This window comes from Anser anser (genome assembly GCF_964211835.1).
Source record: "Anser anser genome assembly, chromosome: 4".
Classification (NCBI taxonomy): domain Eukaryota; kingdom Metazoa; phylum Chordata; class Aves; order Anseriformes; family Anatidae; genus Anser; species Anser anser.
The window spans coordinates 72,564,710-72,579,059 of NC_139724.1; positions in this window are offsets into that span (position 1 = coordinate 72,564,710).

Genomic DNA, 14,350 nt, shown 5'->3' on the forward strand with positions numbered 1-14,350 from the left:
CACCAGGAGTATTATTTGCATCTAAATCTTTCCTGAAAAACTGAAGTGATACAATGCCTCCTCCCCTGTGGAAGAGGAAGAAAAAAAAATACATACTGACGAATGTTTTAGAGATAACAGGTTGGAGATAACTGCTGTGCTTCCGCTAACAAGAAGTTAACCACATCACAAATATAAATCTATGGAGAAAAAAAAAAAAAAAAAAAAAAAGGAAGAAGGGAAGGATCCATGAGAAAGCAGCGTGTCTCTTTTGTAGCAGCCAGAAGAACAAAAAGGTTTGTCTCTCAGCCTGGAGATAAGACTTTTAAAAATCCCCTGGTGCAATACAAACAGCCTGTTAATCAGTCACACCACTGCTAAGCTGGGGAGCTGACAGCAGCTGCGGAGTGCCAATGGTCTCACCCTACAGACACCGACCATGGAATGTCCCCAGGGATGTCCCCACCTGCTCCTAACCGCTCCATTGATCCATATGGGATTGACGTGGGATGGAGAGCATGCAGGTAGTTTGGAATGGGATGGGAAAATGTGGTCCCAGCCCAGTGTGATGAATGATTGCTTGTGAGGAGTGAGAAAAGCCTCCAGATTCTGCCTGCTTGTTCTTAATTTGTTGTGAGCTCTTTTATCTTCTGGCCATGGAGCACCAGTGGAGGTGTCCTCTTCTCACCAGCTGTGCTGAGGAGGGGTAGGCTTTATTTACACCTGCAGAACCCATCTCCCAGACTGGCCCAGGGCTGCGATGGGTTTGGGTTGTCCTCCAACAGGCCTGAAAGAGCCCACAGTGAGTTCTGCATGCAATGCAACGGCTCAGGGTATGTACGTTAAATTGTTAGTGTTGGGGTACAGGTGGGAGCAGAGCCCTTTCTAAGGGCACTTTCCTCCCCTATATCTTTGCTTTCTTTTTCCTTGCTAACAACATTTAAACCCTGCTTGAAGCCAGTATCAAACCCTCATCACATATATATATATTTTTAAGACTGGTTCCATCTTCAAAAGCAGCCCTTCATGTTTGGCTGCCAGTCCCGGTATGTTTTAGGTCTAGAAGCTGGTTTCAGCCAGCTCTGCAGTGGAAAGACTCTGTTTTGGGGGGCTTAGTTCACAACAAGTGGCTAGGGCCACAGGGATGTTGGATGAGCTGCACATCTGGGACAGCCTCAGCAGACGCTGGACCTCGGCCAGCTGCCCCTCACAAAAACAACCAAAAACCAAAAACCAAGGAGGCTGGCACCATTAGGAGGAGCTGGGGAATGGGCAACATGCTGAGAGGTGGACTGAAGGATGCAGAGGCAGAAGGAAATCTTTCAGGGTGGGAAGACACAGAGGTAGCGGGGCAGAGGGACATCGGGATTCAGGACATTGATCGGGGCCCTCCAACCCTTGCCGTCCCCTCTCTGACTGTCTGGCCAATCCTGCACAGAACGATGACAGAGCTGTGTTAACCACCCTTCCTCTCTGATATTTCCAAAGTAAACCCCATACATTGGTATTTCCCAGGCAGTAAAACCTCACCTAAGGAGAGGGCATTTTGTTCCAGCAGTTAATGATTAGCTCTCTCACGTTGCCCTGGGGTCCAAAGGACTCATCCCCAACCCAGCAGCGGCAGGAGAAGGAGGAGGGGTGACACTGGCTTTCCCTTCCCCGTTGGTGACCCCAGAGCTCTTGTCCCAGGGCCACACCAGCAGGGAAGCTCACAGACCTGCTGCAAACACCGTGCTTCTTCACGTTATCTGTAGGAAATCGCCACCTGCCTCCTTCCGTGCAGCCTTGGGTGTGTTTTCACGGTGGCACTGCCCTGCGGAGCTATCACAGATGTGTCCTTGTCCCCACTTTCCTCCCTGCATGGCAAGTTCAGCGCTCCCAAAAGTGTATCCTGGACCTTGGAGCCTCAGAGACACTGGTCGGGGAATCAGACAAAAAAATACCAAACCCATCCAAGCAGGAAAAAACATCCTTAGCTGGGAATCCCACCTTCCTTGTAGCTCCATCCAAGCCAGCAGCCAAGGGCGATGGGCAGGAAGGGATGCTGGTGGAGGGCAATGGCTCACCGAGCCTGGTGACAAACCTCTCAGCAGGAGGTGGTGGTGACAAAAGTGACGCAGGATACAACCCAGCTCGATGGTTTGGCCTCTGGTTACTCAGGAATAATTTCCACGTTTCCATTGAAAAGATATCCATGGATTTGCTGATTGGAAACCCAAATCATTAATTCCTTCCTCCCATTCATTCATCTGTATCTTTTTTCATCTTTCTAGCTCTTTACTACTAAACAAATGAGGTGTTTCCTTGCTTTTAGTATTAATTATCCCAGAAAATCATAATCTGAGGCTAGCCAATACCGTAAGATTTCCTAAAAGTAACACACGGGGAGTTTACTTTGTTTTCTGCCTTCGGTGATCCGAGTTCTGATGTTGAAGTCCTTCCCTGTAACCCTCACAGTAAGAAACTTCCTCTTTCACAAACAAAAACAGTTTTCAAGAACTCAGACCTCCACGAGAAAGCTCCCGTCGCTGCGTGACATAAAGCCATGACTGTTATCACCTTTGTGGCTTTTTAAGAGGGGGAAGCAATCACAGCTGGAAAATCAAACACAGACCTTGCAGATTTCGGAGCAGATTTAGAAAATTGCTGTTCCTTTGTCACCCAAGCCTTTGGGGCGAGCTGTGATTTCATACTGAGAGAAGGGAAGAGCCTGATCAGATCTGAAGGTGTCTGCTGTTGGATGAAGCCATTCAGTCCTACCTGTTTCCAAATTCTCCATAGGGTCATTGAAGAGGCGGGGGAAATACACGAGTTCACACTTCAAACTAGTGAAATTCCCGTTAGAAAACCGAAAACAACCAAAGCCCAACTGGCTAATGGGTGAGCAAATTCAGGGACCCAGCAGGGCTGCCTGGTGCTCACAGGGAGCTCCTGGGCCCCAGGCTGTGCCCAGCGCCTCTCGGCCTGGCCCCGGGCACCGTGACAAGGGCCTGGCCCCGTGCTCCCGGCAGCCTCCCCTCGGGGGTTTAGGGACATGTACGGCACCCCCTGAGCCTTGTGAGGCACACAGGAGACAAAAAAGCACAGGGCTGGGGAAGACCAGGCCTATGGGTCGATGGGGAGAGGAAGGGCTATGCTGGCAGTGACCTGGCAGAGCAGGGGTTTCTCTCAGGAATTGCCAGGCTCGTACTGCCTGGCTTCTGGAGATTTCCCTGTCCGTCGGCACCCACACGTGCTGTGCCCCTGTGCTGGTGGTCTGCATTTTCTCTCCAGTACAAAAAAAGACAGGGATCTCCTGGATAGAGTCCAGCGGAGGGCCACAAAGATGATACGGGGCCTGGAGCATCTTCCCTATGAGGAAAGGCTGCGAGACCTGGGTCTGTTCAGCCTGGAGAAGAGAAGACTGAGAGGGGATCTCATCAATGTTTATAAATACCTGAGGTGTGGGAGACAGAGGGATTTGGCCAACCTCTTCTCAGTGGTTTGTGGGGACAGGACAAGGGGCAATGGCCACAAAATGGAGCCCAGGAAGTTCCGCACCATGCGAAAGAACTTCTTCACGGTGAGGGTGACGGAGCACTGGGACAGGCTGCCCAGGGAGGTTGTGGGGTCTCCTTCTCTGGAGATATTCAAGGCCCGTCTGGACGCCTGCCTGGGCAGCCTGCCCTAGGGAACCTGCTTTGGCAGGGGGGTTGGACCCGATGGTCTCTTGACGTCCCTTCCAACCCCTACAGTTCTGTGATTCTGTGATCTCATGGGGACTTCCTGCCATGGGGAAGATGTGGTTTGGGTTTCTGCACTGGAGTCATCAGCTGAAACTGATTAAAAATAGAGAAGGCACCTAAGCCAGCATCTTGCACTGCGACACCAAGCCCAGCTTTAAGCAGTGCAGCTATGGGTATAGATCGGGCTGGGGGGTCTACCTAGCGACTGAGGAAACCTAAAAATATTCCTCTGATCCTTTCCCTCGGCGACTCGGTTGCTTCCTCAGTATTTTGTCCTTTGCAAAGTTTAGTGTAAGGAGTAATTGCCTGTAAAACACTACAGAGACCAAGTGTAATCGATGTCTGGGAATTGAGTTAAACCTCGTCAGTGCCTCATCACACCTCCCTCTCCCGGAAGGGGATTATCTGGCAGACGGAGCTGCATTCAGATGGACTGCCTGCTTCCCAAACACCCTACTCTTCTTGTCAGGAGGGGCAGAGCAGATTATAGCAGTCTGCAGGATGCTAAAGGATGGACTGCCGCAAAAACACCCTAGTCCTCTGCCACGCCGTCAAGGTTTGCAGGCACAGTATCACACATCCTTGGGGCTTTCTGGACTGGCCCCGAACTGAACAGCAAATGCAAACAGCAAAGAGGAAAGGGCAGTGGTTTGTTAGGCTCCAGATCCTCCTTGGACCCAACATCTCGGAGTCTGGACCAAGACAATTCCCAGTGGCTGGAAGGCAGGAAAGAGAACTGAGAACACTTACTCTAAAAGCACAGCTGGTGCTTGCAGGTGGTGACTGCTCTCGTGCTAGGAAATGTTCCCTCTTCCTCGGACCAGCAGAGCAAAGGACTTGTGCATGACAAAGACAGAAATGCTTACAGAAATGCCTCATCTGTCTTAATCAGACAATATAGTAAGGAGCTTGGACAGACTGCTTCCTAGCCATCATTCTGTTCTTGCCAAGCTGAGCAAAACGCAGGATGACTCTGGTTCGCAGGGTGCTAAAACAAGAACTGACTCAACAGTGCCAGACACTCTTCACGGGGCTCTCAGAGTTCAGCACAAACAGCACGCTGTGTCTCTGAGGCAACCAGAATTGAAGCTGAAATGCACAGCAAATGCAGTCAGGAAGCAGGTTTATTACCCCTTACTTAGAAGCAGTGGCTTCTGCTGGCAAACCTTAAAGCGTGCTGCGAACTGTTAGAGGAGTATCGACTGCATCTCCCCCCCGTGCATGAGAAGTGATGTGATTTGTCTGGGATCACATGAGACATCTGTGTTTGAGCTGGGAACAGAGCCCAGATCTTGTGAGCATTACGAACGCTTGCTCTGAGCACACAGCTTTCCCCTTCCCCTTAGCATCTGGGCAACTTGGAGGGGCTCTGGCCTCACGGTGTGGAAAGGGAGCCTGAGATGCTCTGCACCAGTCCTCAGCTAACCAGAGACAGCATTTTATTTGTAGCGGCGCTGCTGCTGTTGAGCCAGACGAATAAAAAAGGCAATGCAAACCGCAGCACAAAAACACCCACGCTGGCTAAGAGCTCACCTTTGTGTTACCCCACATCCAGCACTTCGTCCCGTTTTCGGGTCATGCACTGTGGTATTCGCCGCTTGGCTGGCATACATTCATGTCACTGCAAAGATGCATGGTTAAGAAGTCTTGGGAGCCTTTTGGTAGGCTTGGAAGGCTTCATGGAAGCACGTAAGAGTCGGTCGCTGATGTATTTTTCTGACACAAGGGGAAAAGCCTGGCAGTGACAGAGCAACCTTCACCCCATTGAAGACTCTAAACCCAGCAGCTTGGCTGTAACGGCAGTGCCAGGACGCCACTCATCCTTTCCACTCTTTTTTCTCCCACTGCTTATCTCAGCATGTTTACCCAGCGTTTCCCAGCCTGTTGTCCCAAACAGCCTCTGTAACACACCATTCAACTTCTACCCCTCTAAATTCATACCACTTTCAGTCGCACCACGGCTGAAAACTCAGTTTCTAAGCCGTGTAAGGTCTCACGAGGACACCAGGGCCGCAACGCAGGATGTAGTGACTGTGATGGTGCTGTTGGCACCATGCAGGACTGCAGGCATCCTCAGCGGCCCTCTGATCAAATTTAAGTGTCCTGGTTAAAGCCTGAATAAGTTGTTTGCATCCCAGTAACTGGTGGCTACCAGTAACATAATATAAAGGTCTCAGCCTAAGGAGAGAGCTTCTCAAGAAATACTTTCCCATGAAAAAAAAAAAAATAATAATAATAAAAAAAGTCTTGATTTTTACATTTGCATTGGGAAAAAAAAAAAAAAAGAGTTAAGACTGAGTGCAGCCTCCAAGGAAATGGGGAAGAGAAGGAAATTGCATCACCTCCTCCCCTGGGATCACTTAAAGCCTTCCCTGAGCAGCCAAAGCAGCACTTCCCTGCAGCTGGGCGCAGGGCTGCTCTCCACCGCCAGCCAGAAGCAGCAGCTGGGTGTGAAGGAGTCGATTCCTGGCACTGCCACGGCAGAAAGCAGAGGTGAAAGCCCTGCGGTGGATGTCTGCAGGCTCTGGGGGAAGCCCAAAGCGTTTCAACGTGTCGGGAAGAGGCACGTAACAGCAGCGAGGAACCACCGAGCAGCCTAGCGGGGCAGAGGGGTGCAGCCTTCCCCACGTTTGGCAGGCGGGTGGGAAGGGGAAGAGGTTGTGGCTTTCCAGCCTCCCCTTCCCACTTCTCTCCTGGGAAGAGGCCGGCCTCCCTCTCGCCGAGCCAGCACGTCCCACTTGCCCACGCCGAGGCGTCCCCGAGCGAGGACAGAGGTGGCGGCCGGAGCGATGGTGGCGAGGAGCGTGTTTTTGGGTGGGTTTGAGGCTCTAGTAGGGGGATTCCGGCTGATTAGCACAAAAATGCTTAATATCGATTTTCCAGGAGGGACAAACAGCCCCAGGAAGGGCAAGCTGCATTTTTCCAAGCGACTCGAGCCCCAGCAGCATCCATCCATCTCAAGTTTTCCTTATTTAATTGCATGCGGATGTTTTCCAAATGATTTATTACGCAGTGAATGAACTCTCTCATATCCACAAGACTGATGCCGGATTTAGAAAATAATGCTGGGGGGGAAAAAAAATCAAAGAGAAGTGAAAATGTTGAAAACTGGTTTTATTCTGGTCTGTACAAACCTTCTCACATCTAAGATCACTTCACAGGTTTTTCTAATACCTCCCCTGCACCCAGGCTCAGCTGAAATCCTTTGGTTGACAGTAAACAAAATGTCTGGTTGCGTTGTACCCGGAAAACTGGGATCGTGCTCTGGGGTTTGTTTGGGTTTGTTTTTTTGTTGTTGTTGTGACCCAAGGAGGTGAAAAGCCAAAGTCAAGCTGACCCTTGAGAACGGCTGCGTTCCTCCCCGCGGCGTTCCAGCTTTCTTGTCTGTAAAACCCTATTTTACGTAAGATGCGGCGCTGGGGAGTCCAAATCCTATTGCACTCTCATTTCATCATGCTGAAGAAAGCTTTGCTTAGTAACAGTTTTCCCTGGAACAACTCTGCTTTTCCAGGCGTTTTTCCTAGCTACAGCAATTTTGTGTCAAAAACTCCCGTCTCATCTTAAATATTTCCTTTACAAACTAGCAGAGAGCCGAGGAGCAGAAAACGTTGATCCCGTGAGGCTGTGTACAGCAGCCCCAGCCCTCTCCCTTCCCACCTGCACTTCCCTTGCGGTGCCGCAAAGCCCCACGCCGCGCGTGGGGCCGGCCAGCAGCACAACAAAATCCTCAGCTTCTATTTCAGTTTGTCTCCCCAGGCTGTAAAGCTGGAGGAAGGGGATTTCCCCAGACAGAAAGCAATGAAACGTGTGTCACTTCCAGTTCTCCTAACTGCCCTGGGGCCCTGAGGGAGCAGGGGCCTCCTGCGGTCACGGCCCAAGCAGCCGAGGGCTCAGGAGCGATGGAGGAGAGGCAGGGAAGGAATTTGGGCACTCTGTGGCTCCTCACCCACACCAGCACCACTCAGCTGTGCGGGCTGTCCCCCAGCCCCATCCCAGCGAGGACCTTGGCCAACCCAACATCGACGGGGCTGGGCCACAGGGAGATGATTTGAGTCAGCCACGGGGCAAATAAAACCAGAGAGGGATGTCCTGCCCCACCATTTTTAGCGGGGCCGTTTAAGTTGTCCTAGGCGGGAGCTGGAGCCCTCCAGAAGATCTCTCGGCCAGCAGCGTGGGTGCAGGGTTTTGGCTTCCTACTGAAAGGGAGCCGGAGCAGGCGGGCGGGCATTAGCTCCGGCTCAGATGAATGAAGGGAAAACCAGCTCCCGGGCTTGTAATCGTACACACAGATAAGGGAGCAGCCCCGCTGGGTGGAGGAGCGGAGGCGGCAGCATCTTAAAACAGCTGCTTCAGCACCACTCATCCATCCCCCCCAGAGCCCTGGCCTGGCCCCAAAACACGATGCAAAACGCGAGAGCTGCCGCGTGAGCTTCGGTTACCGCCTTCGCTCCTCGCCGAGCAGCGGGGAAGAGCTCACCCAAAGGGTTACAGCGCCGTGACTTCAGCTTCCAGCCTCACGCCCGCAGGGCAGCAGCGGCAGAGCCGAGCCCTGAAACAGCAGGGGCAGCACCCAGACCTCCTCGTTCCCCTGAGCCGGTCAGCAGTGCTTCTTGTTCCTAAGGCCCTGCGGGATCTTTCTGGTCCTAGAAGGGCTGGCAGCAACCTGCGTGGGCAATTTCACAACGGGGATGTTGTAAAATTACGTAGCAAAAGCCCGTTTGCTACTCAACCTCACTCGGCCCCAGCTGCACCACGAAGCTCCAAGGCAAGAGGAAAGTCTGCAGCCAGCCCCAAACGCTGCCCAGCCCCGGCTTGGCGAGAGCAGGAGCCCAGCCCCAGCCTTCTTCCCCCTCCCATCGAAATTCGGGTCCGGAGCTCCGTCCCAAATTAAAGAACATCCATCACTTTGCTATTGATTGAGGGCGCAGCCCTGTTTTGCAGAATTATTTACACTCACGAGGCCGGCGGAGCCGAACCGCTTCCCTAAAATTCTGCACCTTCCAGAAATAACGCAGGCTCCCGTGCAGCGGAAATACAGGATAATGGAAAGCAGAAGCACCCCGGATTGAAGTGTTTTACAGAGCATTGATTTCTGTCCAAGGTATTGCCCTGGGAGTTTTCTGCAGAGCTGCTGTGCTGTCAGCGCACGATTTGCTCTACTCACCCTCTTGGTTTTAATGTGCCATTAATAATGCAGCTGCGTATTTATTGCAGCTCGCGTTAATGTTCCGCTCGTACTCCTTGATCACTCGTTACCCTCGTTGTAGCGCTAGGCAGGGCTCCAGAACCCAAACAACTGCGGCAGCAATCCTAGGAAGCAGGCTGCAGCCCCACCAGACCCGGCACAGCCCCACAGGGAGGTCAGGGGCATTCCTGTTCCCAAAGCTGGCCGAGCACGCCGCACCCAGAAGATGGGAACAGCCCGACATCCTCACCGGCTCCGCCGTCAACCCTCGGCTTTTCCAGGGCAACTGCATCGTCGACTCTTCTGAGGGATCCCAGCCAGAAAACTGTAAAAGATCATTAACGAGCAGCTTGCTTAATCCTGGCTCTGTGACATCCGCTGGAGCGGGAGCAGGCTCTCCAGCTTGCTCTTGCCAACTGCTCCGCTTGGTTCGGCGGCTGCACGGGGTGGCACGGACCTCCAGGGGAGATGTGCTGCAACACCTGCACCCTCCGCCTCCCCGGGAGGAATCCTGCACACAACCGCAGGATGCCTGAGGCTGGCAGGGGCCTCTGGGGCCTTCTGCTCCGAGCCCTGCCCCAGCAGGGCCACCCCGAGCAGGGGGCCCAGCCCCACGTCCAGGCGGCTCCTGGAGATCCCCAGTTTGGGGGGGGAGACTCCACAGCCTCGCTGGGCATCCTTGGTCAATGCTACATTGCTACAAGCCTCTGCCCCTTGGCTCTGCAACCACCAGAGCTCCGTAAGTACCGTGACTTCTCATCCTACAGCACTGAGCACCCCGTCATACCCCCAAACACCCCATCATACCCCAAACACCCCGTCATACCCCCAAACACCCCAATGGCTCAGCATCCAGGCACCTGTGTTGCTCTAGCACTGCCCACCTCCCACCAGGAGCATCCTCTGGGTCTCACCAAACCAGTACGACGCTGCAGAGCGAACTGGGAGCAACACAGAGAGGCGAAGGTGGAGCAGCTGGGCGGCTGCCTCACCTAGGGGTCAGAGCTTCGTCTGTAACACGGGGCTTCAGTAACCCTCTTCTGCCTGCGAGGCCTCAAACCCTCGTCTTTCACATCCCAGCAGAGTGCCTTAAAACCCTGGGAGGGAAAAAAAAAGATTACCATAATCTTGTCTGGAGGCTGGATTTCTCTCTGCCCTTTTGGATGAGGCAGCACAAGGAAAAAGATTTCTCATCTTCCAAGAAAGCCCAAGGGACCGCATGGCCTAATTTTCCCCGCCTTCCCTAGGGAACAGGGAACTAACTCCCCCCTTTCCTATCCCTACAACCAGTATGTTACTTCCAGCAGCAGCAGGGAGCTTCACAGCAGGAAACCTGAAGCTTCCCTGTGCCATGCTGGGCCTCAAGCTGGTGGCTGGGGTGCTCAGGAGGCAGGCTGAATCCCCACGGGGCACCACAGAGAGCCAAAACCCAGCCTCCCACATCCTCAGTGATCACTGAATCCCCACGGGGCACCACAGAGAGCCAAAACCCAGCCTCCCACATCCTCAGTGACTACTCTCAACGCTGGGCTTTTAGGAACAACCATGCGTAACCACGCCTCCTCTCCCCTGGCTGTACTTAGAAGTTGCATTTGCTCTTTTTTAGTTATATTATTATTATGCCCTTGCCTAAAACACAACCTCGGGAGTCTCAGCATCAGTCTCAGCACGGTTTGGGTTGGCAGAGACCTTAAGGATCATCCAGTTCCACCCCACTTTGCCAGGGGCAGGGACACCTCCCACCAGATCAGTGGAAGTGTTTACGGTGAGGAAGCATCCACGCTGCATAAACTGCAGGAAAAGCAGAGGCTGAAGCCGAACAAGGTTTCCAACACTCCTGTCTGGCTAAGCCACAGGTCTCCTTCTCACCTACCACACAGTGCTTGTCTTCACACCTAAGGACCGCAGCCTTCACAGCTACCTCAAGGTCAAGATTGCCATGGTCAGCACAGAAACCAAAACACTTTCCAAACCTCCACCCTTGTGAGCGATGTCCACGAGCTGTCCCGTGTCACCCAACCCCGGAGAAGAGAAAGGTTTTGCCTTGGCCCGACCTGCCTGCAGCCAGCTGCACCAGCTGGAGCCCGGCGTGTGGTCCGGCCACCCCAGTGTGACCTTGTGCGAAGTGTCCCCAAGGTGCCACACGCCCGGGTGCTTGCCAAAACCCTTAGCTCATCTGCTGAGGATTTAGCATCCAAGCTTCAGCGCTTACCAGCACACTTCAAGTGGCTTGTGCAAGAAAGGCTCCGGATGACTGAAGATCTTTCAGAGCTGTGCCGCTGCCACTGCTCGGTCACTGACATACACAAGCGCAACAACCACCACACAAACAAACTTTGCTGCTCCTCGTCTTCTAACGTTCAGCTTCACTTCTGAGATGAAAGAAGCACTAATTCCTATTTGTAAGTGTTCTTGTTGCCTGATTTGGATTTATTTTTTATGGCGTACTGACAAGACCACTCCTCTGGTTATGATTTATTAAGGTTCAGTGTAGCTCACTTTCCAACTGCTGTACAAACAAAGGCAAACTGATTGAACATTACCAACAAAAGGAAAATATTTGTTAGCCCTGTCTTGTCTGCAGCAAATCTGAACCAGTTGGTTGGTCTTTTGCACCACGCAACCAGGACACATCAAAGCAAGCACAACAAGGAGATGTCCCGGATTTCACAGAATCACAGAAACACAGTTTTGGGGAATTACTACTTCCCTTCCTGTCTCAATAACTGCAAGTTCCTTTCACTACAGTTTTAAATATTTTTAAGTCTATTACATCCTCTTCCCCCAGCTTTCATATCTGCATATGCTAACCTACCAATTCCTGGAGCGCGCATTCAGCCAAGCTTAAAACCTTCAGCGTGCCAGACAGATCGTATGGTACCGTTAATGGAGAGAACGCATTTAGAAAGCAACTCTGTAAGCTACTTTTTCTTCTCTCGCTGCGTTTTCACAGTTTTAGGGTAACTTGGCACCATACAGCGCAGCAGATGATTAAGAGAGCGGTTGGTTCCCGTGGAAAAAGCATTACAATGCCACCTGCATCTGACTGCGAAATCACCTACAAAAGGAAGTGCAGCATATACGCATAAACCACAGGAAATCATCACAGTTTGACCATTGAGTACTAGTCTTGCATTATTTTTGATAATTGTCAAAATCACGAAGTCAAAGACATTTGAAGAAAGACTCATAAATAGTGTGCGTTCAAACTGAGCCTGCGGAAAACAATCAGAAACAGCAGGAGGGATTCTCAGTGCTATTTGTCGTGGTTCTTCACCACTTCTTACTAATCGAGCTTCATCTGCCACTAGAGAGAACCAGGACAGAAAACAGAAAAAAGGAAATCTGCAGGGAAAAAAAAATTTACACCTAATTCTGATCCAGAGCAGTAAGACACTTTGTGCGTACGCCATCCCAGTTACGAATTCTGATTTTATTTAAATATTTGCAAAGCTTGATTCTCATTCTGAAAGCTTCAAAGGGGCTTTCTAGCCATTCTTCCATCCTTTTCAATCACGATCTCCTCTCCTCTATGAAATCACAGCTACTGCCAACTCTTAAGGGCCGTTTACTCCAAAACTGACCCTGCTTGTCTGTTTTGTACAATTACAAAAGCAGCACGAGCACCAAACATTATTAGAGCCCTCTCCCAGGAGGCTGAGGGCAGGTAGCTCACATCCTCAAAAAGAACTGTACGGCACCAGGAATTGTTGGGAGGAGCAAGGAAGAAAAAACTGTAAGACGTGCGAGGTCTAGCTGTGGAGAGCTAGGTGTCATACGAATAGAAACACATTTTCTGAGCACAGGAAGCCAGACATTGCTTCTACTTCTATTTTCTGCACGCATGAATGTCAAGAAAATTCAAACTCTTCCTGTCTCAGAAGAGAGTGCAGTCGAGCCCCTAGCCAACACGCTCACCCTACGGACTAGCAGTAATTGCTACCTCAGCTGCCCTTCTTCCACTACAGAGCATGAAGAATAACAGTGTAAACCAACCCCACTTCTATGCCAAAATATGCCCGTTTCTCTGTCCCTAGACACAGCTGAGGCCCTGCCATACTCTTTCCCCTATCCCTTTTGTCCCCAGGAGCAGCCACCTACTTTGTTTTTCTCAGCAGACATCAGTTAATGGACTGTAGTGTTAGGGGCTTTCCTAGAGAAGTAAGTCTGACAGTACCAATAAGAAATACTGGCCTGTACCTAAATTTTAAAGACAACACAGAACTGAAAGCAAAGCTCGGCTCATCCGGCCCCAGCCAGAGCAGACTTTCCAAGGGCTCTATTTAAGGTCTCCTCACTATTAGCCCGGTGGCATGCCTGCCTGCTGAATTCATCAGTTTCCTGCTCAACGGATTCTGCAGGGACCAAGAACCAGCTCTTCGACGCACAATGTTCACCGAAGGACAATCATTTCGGTATCTTTTCTCAGAACGTGACTGTGCAACATTTACAGGCACCTCACTGCCCTGCCCACTTGGTGTCCATCCCTGTCGTTCCCCTAAAGCACCTGGCTGGCTGCTGCTCCACCAGCACACAGCAGTACTGCTCACCACAGAAGAAGCAAGCAGCAACAGAAAAGGAAGCTAGTGCCTCAGAAAGGACATCCTCGAATCGCTCAGAAGACCCACCACCTCTTCAGAATCATTTCACGCACACACAAATATGCAAATATTTCAAATATGCAAAACCCATAGTTGGATTTATAAACCCCAAGTGTAAGACCGCTAGGTTCTCCTTTATTTCGTGACTCCATAGCTATGAGGGCAGCTCATCACCACGACACAATCACAACGACCTCTTTGTTTCACTTAGAAGTGACAGGAACACTGGGATGAATGAGTTACCTTAAATTCTTTACAGAGCTAAAGAATACCACATCTCCACGTAGAAAATGTGGCACAGGTGATGTTCACAGCAGGACCTCTTAGGGATACTTCTCAGCAAGTGGTCTGTAACACTACGGACTACAGTCTGAAATTAAGAATCTTTTGTTACTACATTTGCTCTTTCCCATCTCACCATTCGAAAAACTGCATCCAAGTAATTATTTCCTGTGATGACACATTTTTGAGAAATGCTTAGCAGGTGTTAAGACTGGAGAAAGACACAAGGAAGCCTTTGGCGAAGAGATCAGCAGCATGAAACTGGAGAACTACTGGTCTAATGCATTTGTTAAGCTTCGGTTCAATTTGCAGTGCATTTGACACAGTTTTAAGGGTCTGAAGCAGAATGGAGTCAACCGACATATCCCACAGAGGCTCTTTCACAATCCCCAGCCAACGTCTCCCACTATCTGATGAAATCCCTTTCGTGCAGCTCCACTGGAAGCAGGAGCTCCTCCTCAGCTGATTAAGTGAGCCCTGGCACTTAGCTGCTAGCTCAGGGGTGCCGCGGGGAATGGCAGAGGGTCAAAACCAGTCAGAAAACGTGCCCATACGGTAGTGAGCAAACTCCAAAGAAT